This window comes from Ranitomeya variabilis, chromosome 2, assembly GCF_051348905.1.
Source record: "Ranitomeya variabilis isolate aRanVar5 chromosome 2, aRanVar5.hap1, whole genome shotgun sequence".
In the NCBI taxonomy this organism is placed as follows: domain Eukaryota; kingdom Metazoa; phylum Chordata; class Amphibia; order Anura; family Dendrobatidae; genus Ranitomeya; species Ranitomeya variabilis.
The window spans coordinates 24,773,195-24,791,144 of NC_135233.1; the positions used below are offsets into that span (position 1 = coordinate 24,773,195).

At 43.8% G+C, this 17,950-nt stretch overlaps 1 protein-coding gene across 3 annotated transcripts in view; it reads right to left on the reverse strand.

Annotated features, from left to right (window-relative positions):
• LOC143809037 (calpain-13-like) overlaps positions 1-2,914 on the reverse strand; it is a 58,698-nt gene extending 55,784 nt beyond the window's left edge. Inside the window, exon 1 of one of the 3 annotated variants that reach the window (XM_077292204.1) lies at positions 2,835-2,914. The gene's annotated coding sequence lies outside the window, so the exon portion shown is untranslated. Of the gene's footprint in view, positions 1-1,362; positions 1,503-2,827 lie in introns of those variants that run through there. The other 2 variants (XM_077292202.1, XM_077292203.1) reach the window with 2 other exon arrangements.
• Between the last annotated feature and the right edge of the window lie 15,036 nt (positions 2,915-17,950).

The window sequence follows — 17,950 nt, forward strand, 5'->3', positions numbered from 1 at the left end:
TTTGTGGTGCTTTCATTTAAACTTTTTTTTTCCTGCAAATTTTCAAATGTCACTTTATGGTCTATATGAAATTACTGCCATGACTCCAAGGGGGTATCATTTTTGTGGAAATTACACTTTTTTGACACATTTGACACATTTTCTGACATTTTATTCAACACTCAGGTATCATGCTGTGAGTACAGACTTTTCCTGCCATTTTTTTTTTCTGTAGGCTTATTTGTACAACATGAAAACCATCAGAAAAAAAACGCATGTTGCAAATGAAACAAAATGTGAAAAAAATGCTTATAAAAAAATCAAATCTTTTTGTGCATTCAGTGTGAGTGAGTTGGTGAGTAAAAGCACGAAGTGTCATGGCGGTCTGCTGTTTATGGATGTGCAACTGACAGTTTGGAAGTTTTTAGCTCGCAAAGCTTTTTGCACACTCTCCTTTAAATCCATGAGCTTGTCAGCCGGTAAACGGCATTCCATCCTCATCAAGTCTATCTAAATTCCCAAAAACCTCAACACAGTTGAAGGGCCCTCAGTTTTCTCGAGTGCCAAAGGGATACCGAACCGCTGAGCTATCTGCTCTAACGTCCATAGAAGCTACAAACATACTGGGAACCTTGCTGGTCCAATGCATAAAAACATCTTCCAAACAATGTAAAACTGAATCTACACCAGATTGCTCCTTCAGAAAAGAGCTAAGAAATTGAAAACCACATGGGTAAACAACAATCCACATAAAATTGTTTATACCAAAAACAACCTAGCAAATGAAAACTCCCGGGGTGCATCGGGAGCAGCCGGAATGCGGACTCAATGTTTGTCCTCGCCATCAAAAACCCCTGGCCCAGACTACGAACCCGCTTCACCGCTTTACCAAAATGCACATACAAAACTGACACTAAACCGGGCTAATTGCATCATTAACAGATTCCCCAGACGGATACGACAAATAGTGTATCAATCTAAACTTATCATATTCCTTTCAAAACAACTCCCAATGGGGAAACATGTAAATTAGGCAACGGAGGCGTAGCAAAAGGTCCAGCCATTCTGCCAAGTGCTACCTCCTTCTGCAATTTTTCCCTCATTTTCAATTCATCCCTCCTCGCGGGAAAAAGAGAGGAGACTTGGCGGGAAGACAGAGTGTTCAGCAGGGGAAGGTTGGTGCGCCTTCCTCTGAGCATCGTGTTAGCGCAGGCCCACGCTGTAGATTCCCTGTGTCCAGTTACACTGACTGTGGACAGACTTCTGCCGGGTGCCCATTGTCCCCCATGTCTGCAAGTTACAGACCCTCCAGGCCGGTGGTTACTGTCCGCATGCCGCCTAAGACAGACCAGGTGACTCAAGCAGAACTGTGTCATTTCTCACCCGCATATTACTGCCGAGCTGAGTCATGCTCCGCCGGTGTTAGAGACTGTGCTGCACCCCGTATGACGATCCGTGGATCCAGGACCCCACTTGGTACAACGAGCACTCACTGCCATCGCCGGGAACCGGACCTCCAGCTTCTGCAGGATGAAACCGGAGTCATCATGCGCTAGTTGTGTAGGTGCCACTGTTTTCGCGGGAAGACAGAGTGCACAGGTGCTCCTTCCTCTGAGCATCATGTTAGCGCAGGACCACGCTGTAGATTCCCTCTGTCCAGTTATACTGACTTTTCAGAATCTACTTAGCAGAGTGAATATTTATTGCCTTTTTTATATAGAACCTCTTGGGGACAAGTCAGCATTGGTGGATTGAATGGCACTAGGAATACTGCCGACAATAGAGGAGATTTTATTCTCTCAGTTTACACCCTTTTTTTTTTTTTTACCTATTGACATGCGGCGTCACGCCCCACTGGTAGGTTGGTGCTCAGCATATGTATATAGAATGATTCAATCTTCAAATCCACATAGAAAGGAAAGAAAATGTGCGGCACTCACCCAGCTTGCGTGAAACTGAAGTCTTTAATAGTCCAATCAGCTGGTTACAGTCATTGCATGTAGTTTGGCAGAAAACGGTGAGGGTACGGGGGTGTGAGTGGGACGACAGCCGTTTCGCACGGTTTGTGCTTCTACATGGACCCATAGAAGCACACACTGTGCGAAACAGCCGTCGTCCCACTCACACCCCCCGCACCCTCACCATTTTCTGCCAAACTGCATGCAATGACTGTAGCCAGCTGATTGGACTATTAAAGACTTCAGTTTCACGCAAGCTGGGTGAGTGCCGCACATTTTCTTTCCTTTCTATGTGGATTTGACAAGTCAGCATTGGAATGGGAGATTCAGGGATTGTTTGCAGTGAGCATCGTTTTACAAGTTATGGCAAACATAATTTTAATCTGCAGGACAATCAGTCTATTACTGAACTTTTTTAATTATAAAAAATAATAAAACAATAATTTAAAAATAATAATTGTCAGAGTTCAAATAAAAAGACAGTAAAATAATAAATATCAATAATAAATATTTAAGCTAGCTGCTGAGGAATGGAATATTCTGAGATCCTTATTGCACACGACCATATTACTCTATTGTGGAATAATAATTGTAATAATAATACAAAAACAAACAAATTAAATGGTAAAGCCGTATATAAAAAAAAATTCTACACTGCTCTTATGTAAATCTATTTAATATAATAGAAACCCATATGGCACCGTGTTAACAAACTATTTTCCTCCTCAATGTATGTATGACTTTCTACAGTGGCACAATAGAGCAGCACAGATAATGCCTGGTGCCTTATGCCAAAAAGATGCAAAAAAACGTAAAGTACAACTATAAAATAAATAACTAGTGCATTGTACGATACAATTCTATTAAATATCATATCCATAGCTACATACAACTCACTGCTTCTCTTCCTTCTGATTTTTTCTCCAGGAAATGTCCTGTTTTCTGAGGCTTCTCTCTGTAAGATGCCAGCAGTTAAATACTTGAAATGGGAAGGTCCAAAATCTGAACGTACACAACATGCAAAACAAAACAATATAGAGAAGCTGACAGAACAAGATAGAGGACATGGCACGTAAATTAGGGAGTTTTTGTCTGCAGTAATGTTGCTGACATTATCCCATAGAAACATATTAATGATGATAGTTAAAAGCAAGAATTTGGAATGCAGGAAGGACAAATAATCCAGAGTGGAAGTGGCATGTAGCATATTGATCAGCATTGGCTAATTTCCCGTGAGGAATTTTTGAAGTCTCTTTTTTGGAGTGAACTTTTTTTAAATGCCAATTGAATTTGCGTCAAATTAATCAAAATGTTCCACAGTGTACGCTGAACTTGGCACAACTTCAAAACAACGCATGGAGTGGTAGAAATGTCTGCTGATGGTCAGAAGAAAACAAATATTTCTTATGGCTGAAGGGAAAGATACAGAAAAAAATTGCATTTCTGCACCTGTACTAGAGCAGACTATTCAAATATCACACAAATGATGAACTTCATAAAGTGAAAACGAATTGTAGGTCGCCTCGCCTTTAAAAAAATATCTGTTTACAGTTTTATACCCAAAAATTCCGTTAAGTAAAACTCGTCAAGGCAATAAAAAAAAAACCTTTGTACATCAATTGAAAATGTATATTTAAAAAGTGCCATTCGGGAATATAGATTCAAATGAAAAAACATCAAAATGTATATAAAATTGCATTTAAAAATCTGACTTTCACATCCAAACTTTATAAAAGAATTCATTTTTATAGCTACAATGTTGATGTTAATGTTTAATAAATAATAATATAATAATATTTTTTGCTCCAGTCATCTAACCCGCCCCTGCGGTAAAGTAGCTGTGCACAATTATTTTTTTAAAAACTCTCAAATTTGCCTAAAATAATTTTCCAATTTATTAGAGAAATGCCTCAACTGTTGATTTTGGTGCAAACTAGATAAAAAATTAATTTTACATATAAGGGCAAAGGGTAAAAGAAATAATAATTGGACCAAGTATATGTCTTTCATTTCTTATCATTAGCATATCAGATTAGTACAGGAAAGGCAACATTTTTATTGTTGGCCTAGGACTTGATATGAGGGAATCAGTTAGGTACAAATTGAACTCATGAATGCTGGGAATTTGTCCAGCTTGTGTTTCTCTTGTCTTGAATCAGCAAAATTGTCCGTCACAGTTTTATACATGTAAAGATTACATCCACCAGAGAAGATTAACACAACTTTAGATATGGCCACGTGTGCTTCCCGGTAGTGCATTACATCTATCACACCACATGGTATAGTACAGGTAATGTGAAGGGACAGCCTGTATAAAAGCCTAAGCAGGAAATGTAGCAGCCATTTTGTGGTGAATCTCTATAGTGAAAGGACTAGTGATGAGCGAGTATACTCGTTGCTCGGGTTTTCCCGAGCACGCTCGGGTGGTCTCCAAGTATTTGTTAGTGTTCAGAGATTTAGTTTTAATCGCCTCAGCTGAATGATTTACAGCTATTAGCCAGGCTGAGTACATGTGGGGGTTGCCTGGCTGCTAGGGAATCCCCACATGTAATGAAGCTGGCTAATAGCTGTAAATCACTCAGCTGAGGCGATGAAAACTATATCTCCGAACACAAACAAATACTCGGAGATCACCCGAGCAACGAGTATATTCACTCATCACTAGAAACAACATCACACCTCACTTCTAAGCCATAGAGATAGGGAGATAAAGCCATAAAACACTGAAAAAAACTGCACGGAGAGTGTGTGACAGCACAGCAGTGAAGGAGATCAGTATGTGAAGACAAAAGATTATTGTCATAAGTGTCTTTGCAAGGCAATTGGAGCTATCATGTCCCATGACTTGGAATATTGCAGAGTATAAGACTGATCCAATCTTTTCCTATGGAGAACCCAGAGGCTCTGGTTTATTTCCTTCTAGATATGAGAGCCCACATTCTAACAGCATAAACCTCAGAGGTCCAGTGTCAATGAAAAAGGCTGATGTTCTTCCCACACTTACATCAGCTCGAGACAAGAGCAACAAAGGCAAAAATGTTAAAAACCTTAGTCGATTGTGTCCCATTTATAAGAAGCCACATCCTCTAAAGAAATGCTTCTGCTTCAGAAAGAAACGGCTCCAGGAACAAGGAGCTTCTAAAGAAGTTTGAGGTGTGTTTCAGATGTTATGCTTCTACTCAGAGGCGTAGCTAGGGATTCAGCCCAGGGGGGGCGAGACATCTGAGTGGGCCCCTAACCTTTGATTACAACTATGGTGATGCACCCTAATAGTGGACGTAGGAGAACCTCATCAGATGATCCTGGTTCAACAAAAAAAAAAAAATCTCCACAAGACCAATACTGATATTACCACCATATTGTGACCACATAGGGGTAGATACCAGTCCTACAAAGCATACAAGTGATCACTGCACAGTTACAGATGGTGTCTTACCACTGACGTTCTTTCTGATGGAATCGTTCACTTTTCCATCTGGCCCAGACCGACATGGCGACTTCTTCCACCCAGGACTCAGCTGCAGAGAATACAACAAAGACACATTTCACATCTCATATTCCTGCCCCATCACCATCTATTCCCAACCTGCACAAACTCCTCATCCTGCTGATACCCCAATACTGAGCCGCTGCTGCCGTATGTGTCCCTATTACTGCACCTGATACCCCAATACTGAGCCGCTGCTGCCGTATGTGTCCCTATTACTGCCCCTGATACCCCAATACTGAGCCGCTGCTGCCGTATGTGTCCCTATTACTGTACCTGATACCCCAATACTGAGCCGCTGCTGCCGTATGTGTCCCTGTTACTGCCCGATACCCCAATACTGAGCCGCTGCTGCCGTATATGTGTCCCTATTACTGCCCCTGATACCCCAATACTGAGCCGCTGCTGCCGTATGTGTCCCTATTACTGCCCCTGATACCCCAATACTGAGCCGCTGCTGCCGTATGTGTCCCTATTACTGTACCTGATACCCCAATACTGAGCCGCTGCTGCCGTATGTGTCCCTGTTACTGCCCGATACCCCAATACTGAGCCGCTGCTGCCGTATGTGTCCCTATTACTGCACCTGATACCCCTATACTGAGCCGCTGCTGCCGTATGTGTCCCTATTACTGCACCCGATACCCCAATACTGAGCCGCTGCTGCCGTATGTGTCCCTATTACTGCTCCTGCTGTGTGATACAAATGCAATGCTCCTCATACTGCATCACATAGTAATGCCACCACTGTGCCCTTACATAGTACAATGTCTCCTTTGTGCTCTCACGGTAGCCCCAAACTCTTTACAGGCCCCCATAGTAGTCCCCACACTGTATGATGGCCTACACTGTATGATGGCCCGACAGCAGCCTTCAAACTGTATAGTGTTTAGCTTCCACACTGTATAATGACTCCTGCCTTAGGTCCCACGCTGTGTACCGGCCCCCACATTATTTACCACACTTCATAATGACCCCTCCATTAGCTTCCACGCTGTATAATGGAACCCGCTGTAGCTCCCACTCCTTGGATTCTGGTCACTGTCTGTCCCTCTCTGTGGGCTGATACTTGCACAGCCCTGAAATATATGAGAAAGACCTAAATAGAAGAAACTGCCAGTGGGTGTGTATAGAGGCCATCATATGGGTATAGTTCCCTGAATGTGTCCAGGTAACCCTAAAGGAATACTCTTGTCTGGACAAGACCCCAAAGAGGGAAACGGAAATGATGGAACCAGAAAAAAGAGGGGGAGGTAGAATATTACCAATCTAAAGAAAAAAGTACACCCCCTGCCTCTTCTGTTCCTTTTTCCTCTTCTCCCCCTTGGGGATCTTGTGGTCTAGACTGAGTATATGTAAATGGACCCGCACCCATTTACACATACACCCACTGTATACGCTGTACGCACCACACACCCACTGTATACACCGTACGCACCACACACCCACTGTATACACCGTACGCACCACACACACACTGTATACGCCGTACACACCACACACTGTATACGCCGTACGCACCACACACACCGTATACGCCGTACGCACCACACCCACTGTATAAACCGTACGCACCACACACAAACACACTGTATACGCCGTACGCACCACACACAGTATACGCCATACGCAACACACACACACTGTATACACCGTACACACCACACACAGTATACGCCATACGCAACACACACTGTATACACCGTACGCACTACACACAAACACACAGAGTATACGCCATACGCAACACACACACACTGTATACACCGTACGCACCACACACACAGACACACTTTATACACCGTACACACCACACACACAGTATACGCCATACGCAACACACACTGTATACACCGTACACACCACACACACAGTATACGCCATACGCAACACACACACACTGTATACACCGTACACACCACACACAGACACACCATAGCATCGGGTCTCCATATAGTAAATATATATTCATCCTCAACTTTTTTAATAAAAGGTTTTACCTTTTATTTTTCATATTTCGTGTTTTTTATTTTTCATGTTTACCACCTTAGATTTACTGATATGAAATCCTGCAGACACTGGTCTGATGGGATCCCAACCCAGGCTACAGGATAGAACATATAAATGGGTTGGGGTCTTATCAGACCAGTGTCTTTGTGTATGTGTATATATATATATATATATATATATCTATCTATCTATCTATCTATATATATATCTATCTATCTATATATATATATATCTATATATATATATGTATGTGTGTGTGTGTGTATATATCTATATATATATATATATATATATATATATATATATATATATATATTGACAAGACTGGTCAGTAATGTGCACTCATGAACGTGACCCTGGCTGCAGGACCCCACACATGAGGATACTTGACCCTTTCCCATATATGGTATATATAGGAAAGAGACATACCGTATATCCTCCTCTGTGGGGTCCTGCAGCCAGGGTGAGTGCACATCACATTACTGACCAGCCCCCATAAAACTGCAGATACAGCGCAGGAATCCTGATGGGTCTTATCAGCAGAGTAGAGTAGTAGTGGGAGCTGTACTTACACCCCTGTGTCCTGTTCCTCTCTCACTGGAAAAAGATGCTCCTTCTTCCTGTCTGCTCTGCAGCGGACATGCCCAGTACTCAGCGTGCAATGTGGGCGTGTCTTCAGTATACTGGAGGCAGGCAGCTGTCAGGTACAGTGCTGGCACTGCATGGGGGGGCTGCTTTGGGGAATTTGTTCCTCTCTCTTCAGCCACTGCCCGCGGTAGTGCAGGGAGATCATGTCTCCCTCTTCTCTACCACGGAGCTTACAGTAACTATATCGGCGGTCTGTGCATGCTGATATAATTAAGTGTAGCAATGCATAGCTCCAGGTGGGCCCCTGTGAGTGGTGGGCCCGGGGCGACCGCACCCTCTGCCCCCCTGCTAGCTACACTACTGCTTCTACTGAATACTTTGCTAAAGACTGAAAAATTACTATTAAGTGTTTGAAGTGTGAAGTGAGGACCACTGTTGTGATTCGGTTATTTGGCTCCCCCAGTGGTCACTGGTGGTACTGGTGTCTTGTGTGCTTTCCACCTGTTTCTATCAGGATATGGGAGTTTCCTATTTAGCCTTGCTCCTCAGTCTTTCCAGTGCCGGCCATCAATGTAACCAGAGTCATTCTGTTGCATGTACCTGCTCCCAGTCTGCTGACCAGCTAAGTTGGACACTTTTGTCCTTAGTCTATTTTTGTATGTTTTGTCCAGTTTGCAGTTATGTGATTCTCTGCAGCTGGAAGCTCTTGTGGGCTGAAGTTACCACTCCGGTGTCATGAGTTGGCACATGAGTTTAAGGTAACTTCAGGATGGTATTTGATAGGGTTTTGTAGCTGACCACGAAGTCCACTATTGTATCCTTCTGCTATCTAGTTAGTGGGCCTCGCTGTGCTAAATCTGCTTTCATACTACGTGTGTCTTTTCATCTGAACTCACCGTTATTATATGTGGGGGGCTACTATCTCCTGTGGGGATTTTCTCTGGAGGCAAGCCAGGACTATATTTCATCTACCAGGGGTAGTTAGTTCTCCGGCTGGTGCGAGACGTCTAGCAAAAACGCAGATACGTTCCCTGGCTACTATTAGTTGTGTGATAGGTTTAGCATCGTGGTCAGCTCTAGTTTCCATCACCCGAGAGCTTGTCCGTTTTTCTATGCTCCTGATGTTCCCCTGCCATTGGGAACCATGACAGTATGGCCGGCCTGGTGTTAAAACTGTTGGCAGAAGAAAGGAGAGAAAAGGAAGTCTGCAAATTTTATTTTTTTTTTCCCTCTGTACTTGCTCTATAGTTGAATCAGTTGCATTTCAGCTCTAATTGCAGTCTTTGTCTCCCTCTCCTTCTAACCCTTGAATGGCTCTGATCTCACCTGCTTAAAATGGATCCTCAGAGTTTGGCTACAGGTTTGAATAATCTTGCCACTAAAGTTCAAAATTTACAGGATTTTGTTATACATGCTCCTATATCTGAACCTAGAATTCCTATACCAGAGTTTTTCTCCAGAGATAGATCTTGTTTTCTGAATTTTAAATACAATTGTAAATTGTTTCTTTCTCTGAGATCTCGTTCTGCTGGAGATCCTGCACAGCAGGTTAAAATTGTGATTTCATTATTGCGGGGTGACCCTCAAAATTGGGCATTTTCATTGGCGCCAGGGGACCCTGCGTTGCTCAATGCGGATGCGTTTTTTCTGGCTTTAGGGTTGCTTTATGAGGAACCTAATTTAGAGATACAGGCTGAAAAAGCCTTGATAGCCCTCTCTCAGGGGCAAGATGAAGCCGAAATATATTGCCAAAAATTTCGAAAATGGTCTGTGCTTACTCAGTGGAATGAGTGCGCTCTGGCGGCAAATTTCAGAGAAGGTCTCTCTGATGCCGTAAAGGACGTCATGGTGGGGTTTCCTGCGCCTACGGGTCTGAATGAGTCCATGACAATGGCTTTTCAGATTGATCGGCGTTTACGGGAACGCAAACCTGTGCACCATTTGGCGGTGTCTTCTGAGAAGGCACCAGAGAGTATGCAATGTGATAGTTTTCTGTCCAGAAGCGAACGACAGAATTATAGGCGCAAAAATGGGTTGTGCTTCTATTGTGGGGATTCTACTCATGTTATATCAGCATGCTCTAAACGAACAAAGAAGGTTGATAAATCCTCTGCTATTGGCACTTTGCAGTCCAAGTTTATTTTGTCTGTGACTTTAATTTGTTCGTTATCTTCTATTGTCGCGGATGCTTATGTGGATTCCGGCGCCGCTTTGAGTCTTATGGATTGGTCCTTTGCCAGGCGCTGTGGGTTTGATCTAGAGCCTCTGGAAGTCCCTATACCTTTAAAGGGTATTGATTCTACGCCATTGGCTAGTAATAAACCACAATACTGGACACAAGTGACTATGTGTATGACTCCTGACCATCGGGAGGTGATTCGCTTCCTTGTGTTGTCTAATCTACATGATGTATTAGTGCTGGGATTGCCATGGTTGCAAACTCATAACCCAGTCCTTGACTGGAAAACAATGTCTGTACTAAGCTGGGGATGTCAGGGTAATCATGGGGACGTACCTTTGGTTTCCATTGCTTCATCTATTCCCTCTGAGATCCCGGCTTTTTTGTCTGATTATTGTGATGTTTTTGAGGAGTCTACTCTTAATTCTCTTCCCCCTCACAGAGATTGTGATTGCGCCATAGATTTGATTCCTGGCAGTAAATTTCCTAAGGGTCGTTTATTCAATCTGTCTGTACCTGAACATGCTGCTATGCGAGAGTATATTAGGGAGTCCTTGGAAAAAGGACATATTCGTCCTTCTTCATCTCCTTTAGGAGCAGGGTTCTTTTTCGTAGCCAAAAGAGATGGTTCTTTGAGACCTTGTATTGATTATAGACTCTTAAATAAGATCACAGTCAAATATCAGTATCCTTTGCCATTGCTGACAGATTTGTTTGCTCGCATTAAGGGAGCTAAGTGGTTCTCTAAGATTGATCTTCGCGGTGCGTATAATTTGGTGCGAATTAAGCAGGGGGATGAGTGGAAAACCGCATTTAATACGCCCGAGGGCCATTTTGAGTATTTGGTAATGCCTTTTGGTCTGTCAAATGCCCCTTCGGTCTTTCAGTCCTTTATGCACAATGTTTTCCGTGAATATCTGGATAAATTCATGATTGTGTATCTGGATGATGTTTTGATTTTTTCGGATGACTGGGAGTCTCATGTTCAACAGGTTAGGAAGGTTTTTCAGGTTTTACGGACCAATTCTCTGTTTGTAAAGGGTTCAAAGTGTGTTTTTGGGGTTCAGAATATTTCTTTTCTGGGGTACATTTTTTCCCCTTCTTCTATTGAGATGGATCCTGTTAAGGTTCGGGCAATTTGTGACTGGACGCAGCCGACTTCTCTTAAGAGCCTTCAGAAATTTTTGGGCTTTGCTAATTTTTATCGTCGATTCATAACTGGGTTTTCTAGCGTTGTCAAGCCTTTGACTGATTTGACTAAAAAAGGTGCTGATGTTGCCGATTGGTCTCCTGCTGCTGTGGAGGCCTTTCGGGAGCTTAAGCGCCGCTTTTCTTCTGCCCCTGTGTTGCGCCAGCCTGATGTTTCACTTCCTTTTCAGGTGGAAGTTGATGCTTCCGAGATCGGAGCGGGGGCGGTTTTGTCACAGAAAAGTTCAGATTGTTCAGTGATGAGACCTTGTGCGTTCTTTTCTAGAAAATTTTCGCCCGCCGAGCGAAACTATGATGTTGGTAATCGGGAGCTTTTGGCGATGAAGTGGGCATTCGAGGAGTGGCGTCATTGGCTTGAGGGTGCTAGACATCAGGTGGTGGTCTTCACTGATCACAAGAATTTGATTTATCTTGAGTCGGCCAAACGTCTGAATCCTAGACAGGCGCGTTGGTCGTTGTTTTTCTCTCGGTTTAATTTTGTGGTCTCGTATCTGCCAGGTTCTAAAAATGTGAAGGCAGATGCCCTTTCTAGGAGTTTTGAACCTGATTTCCCTGGTGATTCTAAACCTACGGGTATCCTTAAGGATGGGGTGATTTTGTCTGCTGTCTCCCCTGACCTGCGACGTGCTTTACAAGAGTTTCAGGCGGATCGGCCTGATCGTTGTCCGCCTGGTAGATTGTTTGTGCCGGATGAGTGGACCAGTAGAGTCATCTCGGAGGTTCATTCTTCTGCGTTGGCAGGTCATCCGGGAATTTTTGGTACCAGGGATTTGGTGGCTAGGTCCTTCTGGTGGCCTTCCCTGTCTCGGGACGTGCGTGCTTTTGTGCAGTCTTGTGATGTTTGTGCTCGGGCCAAGCCTTGTTGTTCTCGGGCTAGTGGATTGTTGTTGCCCTTGCCTATTCCGAAGAGGCCTTGGACGCACATCTCTATGGATTTTATTTCTGATCTCCCTGTTTCTCAGAAAATGTCTGTCATCTGGGTGGTGTGTGACCGTTTTTCTAAGATGGTTCATTTGGTGCCTTTGCCCAAGTTGCCTTCCTCATCTGAGTTGGTGCCTCTGTTTTTTCAGAATGTGGTTCGGTTGCATGGTATCCCGGAGAATATAGTTTCTGACAGGGGATCCCAGTTTGTGTCCGGATTTTGGCGGGCGTTTTGTGCCAGGATGGGCATTGATTTGTCTTTTTCATCTGCATTTCATCCCCAGACGAATGGCCAGACGGAGCGTACTAATCAGACCTTGGAGACTTATTTGAGGTGTTTTGTGTCTGCTGATCAGGATGACTGGGTCACCTTTTTGCCGTTGGCAGAGTTTGCCCTTAATAATCGGGCCAGTTCTGCCACTTTGGTTTCCCCTTTCTTTTGCAATTCGGGGTTCCATCCTCGTTTTTCATCAGGTTAGGTGGAATCTTCGGATTGTCCTGGAGTGGATACTATGGTGGACAGGTTGCATCGTATTTGGGGTCAGGTGGTGGACAATTTAAAGTTGTCCCAGGAGAGGACTCAGCACTTTGCTAATCGCCATCCGTCGTGTTGGTCCTCGTCTTCGTGTTGGGGACTTGGTATGGTTGTCTTCCCGTTTTGTCCCTATGAGGGTTTCTTCTCCTAAGTTTAAGCCTCGGTTCATCGGTCCTTATAGGATTTTGGAAGTTCTTAACCCTGTGTCTTTCCGTTTGGACCTCCCAGCGTCCTTTGCTATCCATAATGTTTTCCATCGGTCGTTATTGCGGAGGTATGAGGTGCCAGTTGTGCCTTCTGTTGAGCCTCCTGCTCCTGTGCTGGTTGAGGGTGAATTGGAGTACGTGGTGGAGAAGATCTTGGACTCCCGTGTTTCCAGACGGAGACTTCAATATCTGGTTAAGTGGAAGGGCTACGGTCAAGAGGATAATTCTTGGGTTACAGCTTCTGATGTTCATGCCTCTGATTTGGTCCGTGCCTTTCATAGGGCTCATCCAGATCGCCCTGGTGGTTCTTGTGAGGGTTCGGTGCCCCCTCCTTAAGGGGGGGGTACTGTTGTGATTCGGTTATTTGGCTCCCCCAGTGGTCACTGGTGGTACTGGTGTCTTGTGTGCTTTCCACCTGTTTCTATCAGGATATGGGAGTTTCCTATTTAGCCTTGCTCCTCAGTCTTTCCAGTGCCGGCCATCAATGTAACCAGAGTCATTCTGTTGCATGTACCTGCTCCCAGTCTGCTGACCAGCTAAGTTGGACACTTTTGTCCTTAGTCTATTTTTGTATGTTTTGTCCAGTTTGCAGTTATGTGATTCTCTGCAGCTGGAAGCTCTTGTGGGCTGAAGTTACCACTCCGGTGTCATGAGTTGGCACATGAGTTTAAGGTAACTTCAGGATGGTATTTGATAGGGTTTTGTAGCTGACCGCGAAGTCCACTATTGTATCCTTCTGCTATCTAGTTAGTGGGCCTCGCTGTGCTAAATCTGCTTTCATACTACGTGTGTCTTTTCATCTGAACTCACCGTTATTATATGTGGGGGGCTACTATCTCCTGTGGGGATTTTCTCTGGAGGCAAGCCAGGACTATATTTCATCTACCAGGGGTAGTTAGTTCTCCGGCTGGTGCGAGACGTCTAGCAAAAACGCAGATATGTTCCCTGGCTACTATTAGTTGTGTGATAGGTTTAGCATCGTGGTCAGCTCTAGTTTCCATCACCCGAGAGCTTGTCCGTTTTTCTATGCTCCTGATGTTCCCCTGCCATTGGGAACCATGACAGACCACATACACTCACCGGCCACTTTATTAGGTACACCATGCTAGTAACGGGTTGGACCCCTTTTGCCTTCAGAACTGCCTCAATTCTTCGTGGCATAGATTCAACAAGGTGCTGGAAGCATTCCTCAGAGATTTTGGTCCATATTGACATGATGGCATCACACAGTTGCCGCAGATTTGTCGGCTGCACATCCCAAAGATGCTCCATACAAGGCAGGATGGATCCATGCTTTCATGTTGTTTAAGCCAAATTCTGACCCTACCATCCGAATGTCGCAGCAGAAATCGAGACTCATCAGACCAAGCAACGTTTTTCCAATCTTCTACTGTCCAATTTCGATGAGCTTGTGCAAATTGTAGCCTCAGTTTCCTGTTCTTAGCTGAAAGGAGTGGTACCCGGTGTGGTCTTCTGCTGCTGTAGCCCATCTGCCTCAAAGTTCGACGCACTGTGCGTTCAGAGATGCTCTTAGGCCTACCTTGGTTGTAACGGGTGGCGATTTGAGTCACTGTTGCCTTTCTATCAGCTCGAACCAGTCTGCCCATTCTCCTCTGACCTCTGGCATCAACAAGGCATTTCCGCCCACAGAACTGCCGCTCACTGGATTTTTTTTCTTTTTCGGGCCATTCTCTGTAAACCCTAGAGATGGTTGTGCGTGAAAATCCCAGTAGATCAGCAGTTTCTGAAATACTCAGACCAGCCCTTCTGGCACCAACAACCATGCCACGTTCAAAGGCACTCAAATCACCTTTCTTCCCCATACTGATGCTCGGTTTGAACTGCAGGAGATTGTCTTGACCATGTCTACATGCCTAAATGCACTGAGTTGCCGCCATGTGATTGGCTGATTAGAAATTAAGTGTTAACAAGAAGTTGGACAGGTGTACCTAATAAAGTGGCCAGTGAGTGTACAAGTGCACCATCCATCCCAAATTAACTCTGCACCGCTTATGCCTTCTTCCGCCTGAACACATGGCATGGAGGATGCAGATCCAGCAGCAGGTCCTACCATAGTATCTTCTTCATGCACAGAAGTCTGTGGAGAAGGCCTCTGGGACAAGTCATGTGCGAAGATATGCCTGGTGAACGTGTATCCCAAGAGTCGACCAGAGAAAACCGCAAAGGTTTACACAATTCTGCTTGATCAGAGCAACCGATCACTTGCAAGGTCAGAACGCTTTGGTCTGGCACCTGAAGTGGTGGTGCAGAGGTGTCTGAAAGAAGAGCCAGTGGTCTTATAGTAGCTTCTTTTGAAAACAACTTGGAGATATCCTTACCCATATTTGTTGAGTGCAACCAGATACCATCCAATAGGGAGGAGATCCCAACACAAGAGGCTACTCTTCATCACCTTTATCTAAGGACTGTAGCCAAGAAGACACCAGCCCTCGACAACAGGGCAGATATCCTGATTCTGCTTGGCAGAGACATTTTCCAGATGTATAAGGTACATCAGCAAATAAACAGAGAATATGATTCGCTATCATTTGATTTAGGCTGAATTATCATAGGCAATGTTTGCATAGATAAGATGAAGAAACCAACCAAGATTTTCTCATGTAAGACTCATATCTTGCTAAACAGTCGCAATTGTCAATTTGTGGAGAAGAACTTCTATGTACAGTAGATGACAGACTTAAATCTTTGCCCACAAGTGAAGAGGTAATTGATTATGATCTCCAGCAGCCAGGAGATAATTAGAGCATTTCCATCTGAGGACCATGCAACGAGCTTGAAGGACCTCAATCTGGGTATGATCCTCTTGGGTTTATAGCACCCATCACCATTCAAAGCAAGATACTGCTGATAGAGTTTACAAATATTTTGTTATACCAGCCTGATGAAGAGACCCAAGCCATCTCAAAAGCTTGCTTTCTGACATCATTCACTATATTTTGTAGGCCATTAAAACTAAGGTATCACACCCTCAAGATTCCTATTTTGTCTCTCACACTGAGAGCACTCTATATCTAGTTTATAGCTGAGAACACAGATTGGGACACTCCGCTACTGTCCAAGAAACAACGAAGGTGGAAGACCTGGAAGAAGTCTCTGAAGGTCTTAGATCATCTCCAAGTCCCATGTTGTTATGCTTTTGGGTATGTGCCCACGTTGAGTAAAATTTCTGCACCATTTGTGCAGCTCTTGGCAAGAAAAATGCAGCTGCAAAAACCTGTATTTTTGCCACGTTTTAGCCTGCGTTTTTTTCCCTGCTCTTTTAACTGACATTGAGTCAATGGTGAAAAACGCAGGGCAACAACACACCGAGAATTTACATGCTGTAGATTATTCTCTGCACCAAATCCGCAAGTCAAAAATTTTCAACATGTGCATGACACTTCAGGTTTCTCATTCACTTTGCTGGCATCAGGTTTTGTCACAAATCCAGGCACCCAAAACACAACAAAAACGCACCAAATCTGCAACGCATGCACACAGCCTTAAGGTTGCTTTCAGCAGACATCAGGAAAGAAATCCACATGTTTGTATGATGCATCCATAGCTGCAGTAGAGTATCTGAGAACCTCAGAAACCAGCAAGGTACATTGTGGATTTGTTTTGTGTAAGGTCAAATGAACCCCCAAAACCCGCACACTCTGTACCAAGGCTTGAACTTTGTAATGCTGTACTGGCTGTGGAAATTGCCCCAAGTTATAAAAGACTAAATAGACATTGCAATTGATTCATTTACATTCTACGCAGATAGTAGAATAGTGCTTGGTTACATGAACAACAAAACAGGACAGTTCTGCATATGTGTTTGCAATAGAGTGGAGTGCATCAGTTTCTCTGCTCCTGAGCGGTGGCACCACATGTCTGGGCAAAACTGATCAAGGAACAGGACTCATGGCTGTATCTAGGCTTAATGACAATACGTGGCCGTCAGCTTCAAGTTTCCTACTGTATCTGAAAATCATTGTTCAATCGATGACAGCCATGCATAATAATTTGTGGAACTAGAGTCCGATGGGGAGATCAGACCAGTCGTCTCTACACGCTGCACATCGATCATCAATGGTATCAAAATTGAAGCTGATGTCTCATCGCTTTGACCTCTTCTCAAGCTGGTTATCTGTTATCTGTTGCTTGTCTGACGTACATCACTCAAACCTTGATAAGAGAAGGCATCGCATGAAGTAGGACACTACTGGTGGATACAACTTTTGACAGGGAGCATACCTCCACATACTACCAGCTGTGTTAGAACTTGGAACATTTATCATTTGGATTATTGGGTTGGTGGAAGTGTTTGCAAGTTGCAGCCTAACCAATCAGGAGACGGGTTTCCAATTGAACTTGGATTATCACACTGTTGTGGAGTATAGGCCACCAACTATAAATTTGTACATTTCATCTGTTTGTAGTTTTAATGTTGCATGTCTTTGTATTTCTTTTTTTGTCTTTAAGATTTCAAGAACAGCGATGGACATCATGTCAAGTTTGGATTATGAATCTAAAGATTTCAGATGGCGTGTGTCATGTTCCATGACTTGGGAATCATACAGTTTGGTAAAGTCATTGTGTGGTTATTATACTTCTATACAATCAGGTTTGCCCCTTTCAGAAGCTTGTCATGTCTCCCTCTTGTGTAAGTGTTCATCAGCCATATTTGTCGGAGGTTCATTTCTGTACATCTCTGGTTCAGAATTATCTTTTTGCCCACTACAATTGTGAACAATACAAGAATTCAGCTTGAAAATAAAAACGTCTTCTGGTCTTCTGGAATCTCCATAAGTGCCTCCTGCAGTCAAGTTAATCAATCTGACGACACTTCTTGTGAGCACTGGTTCATCCATAGAAATGCTGTCTCAAGAA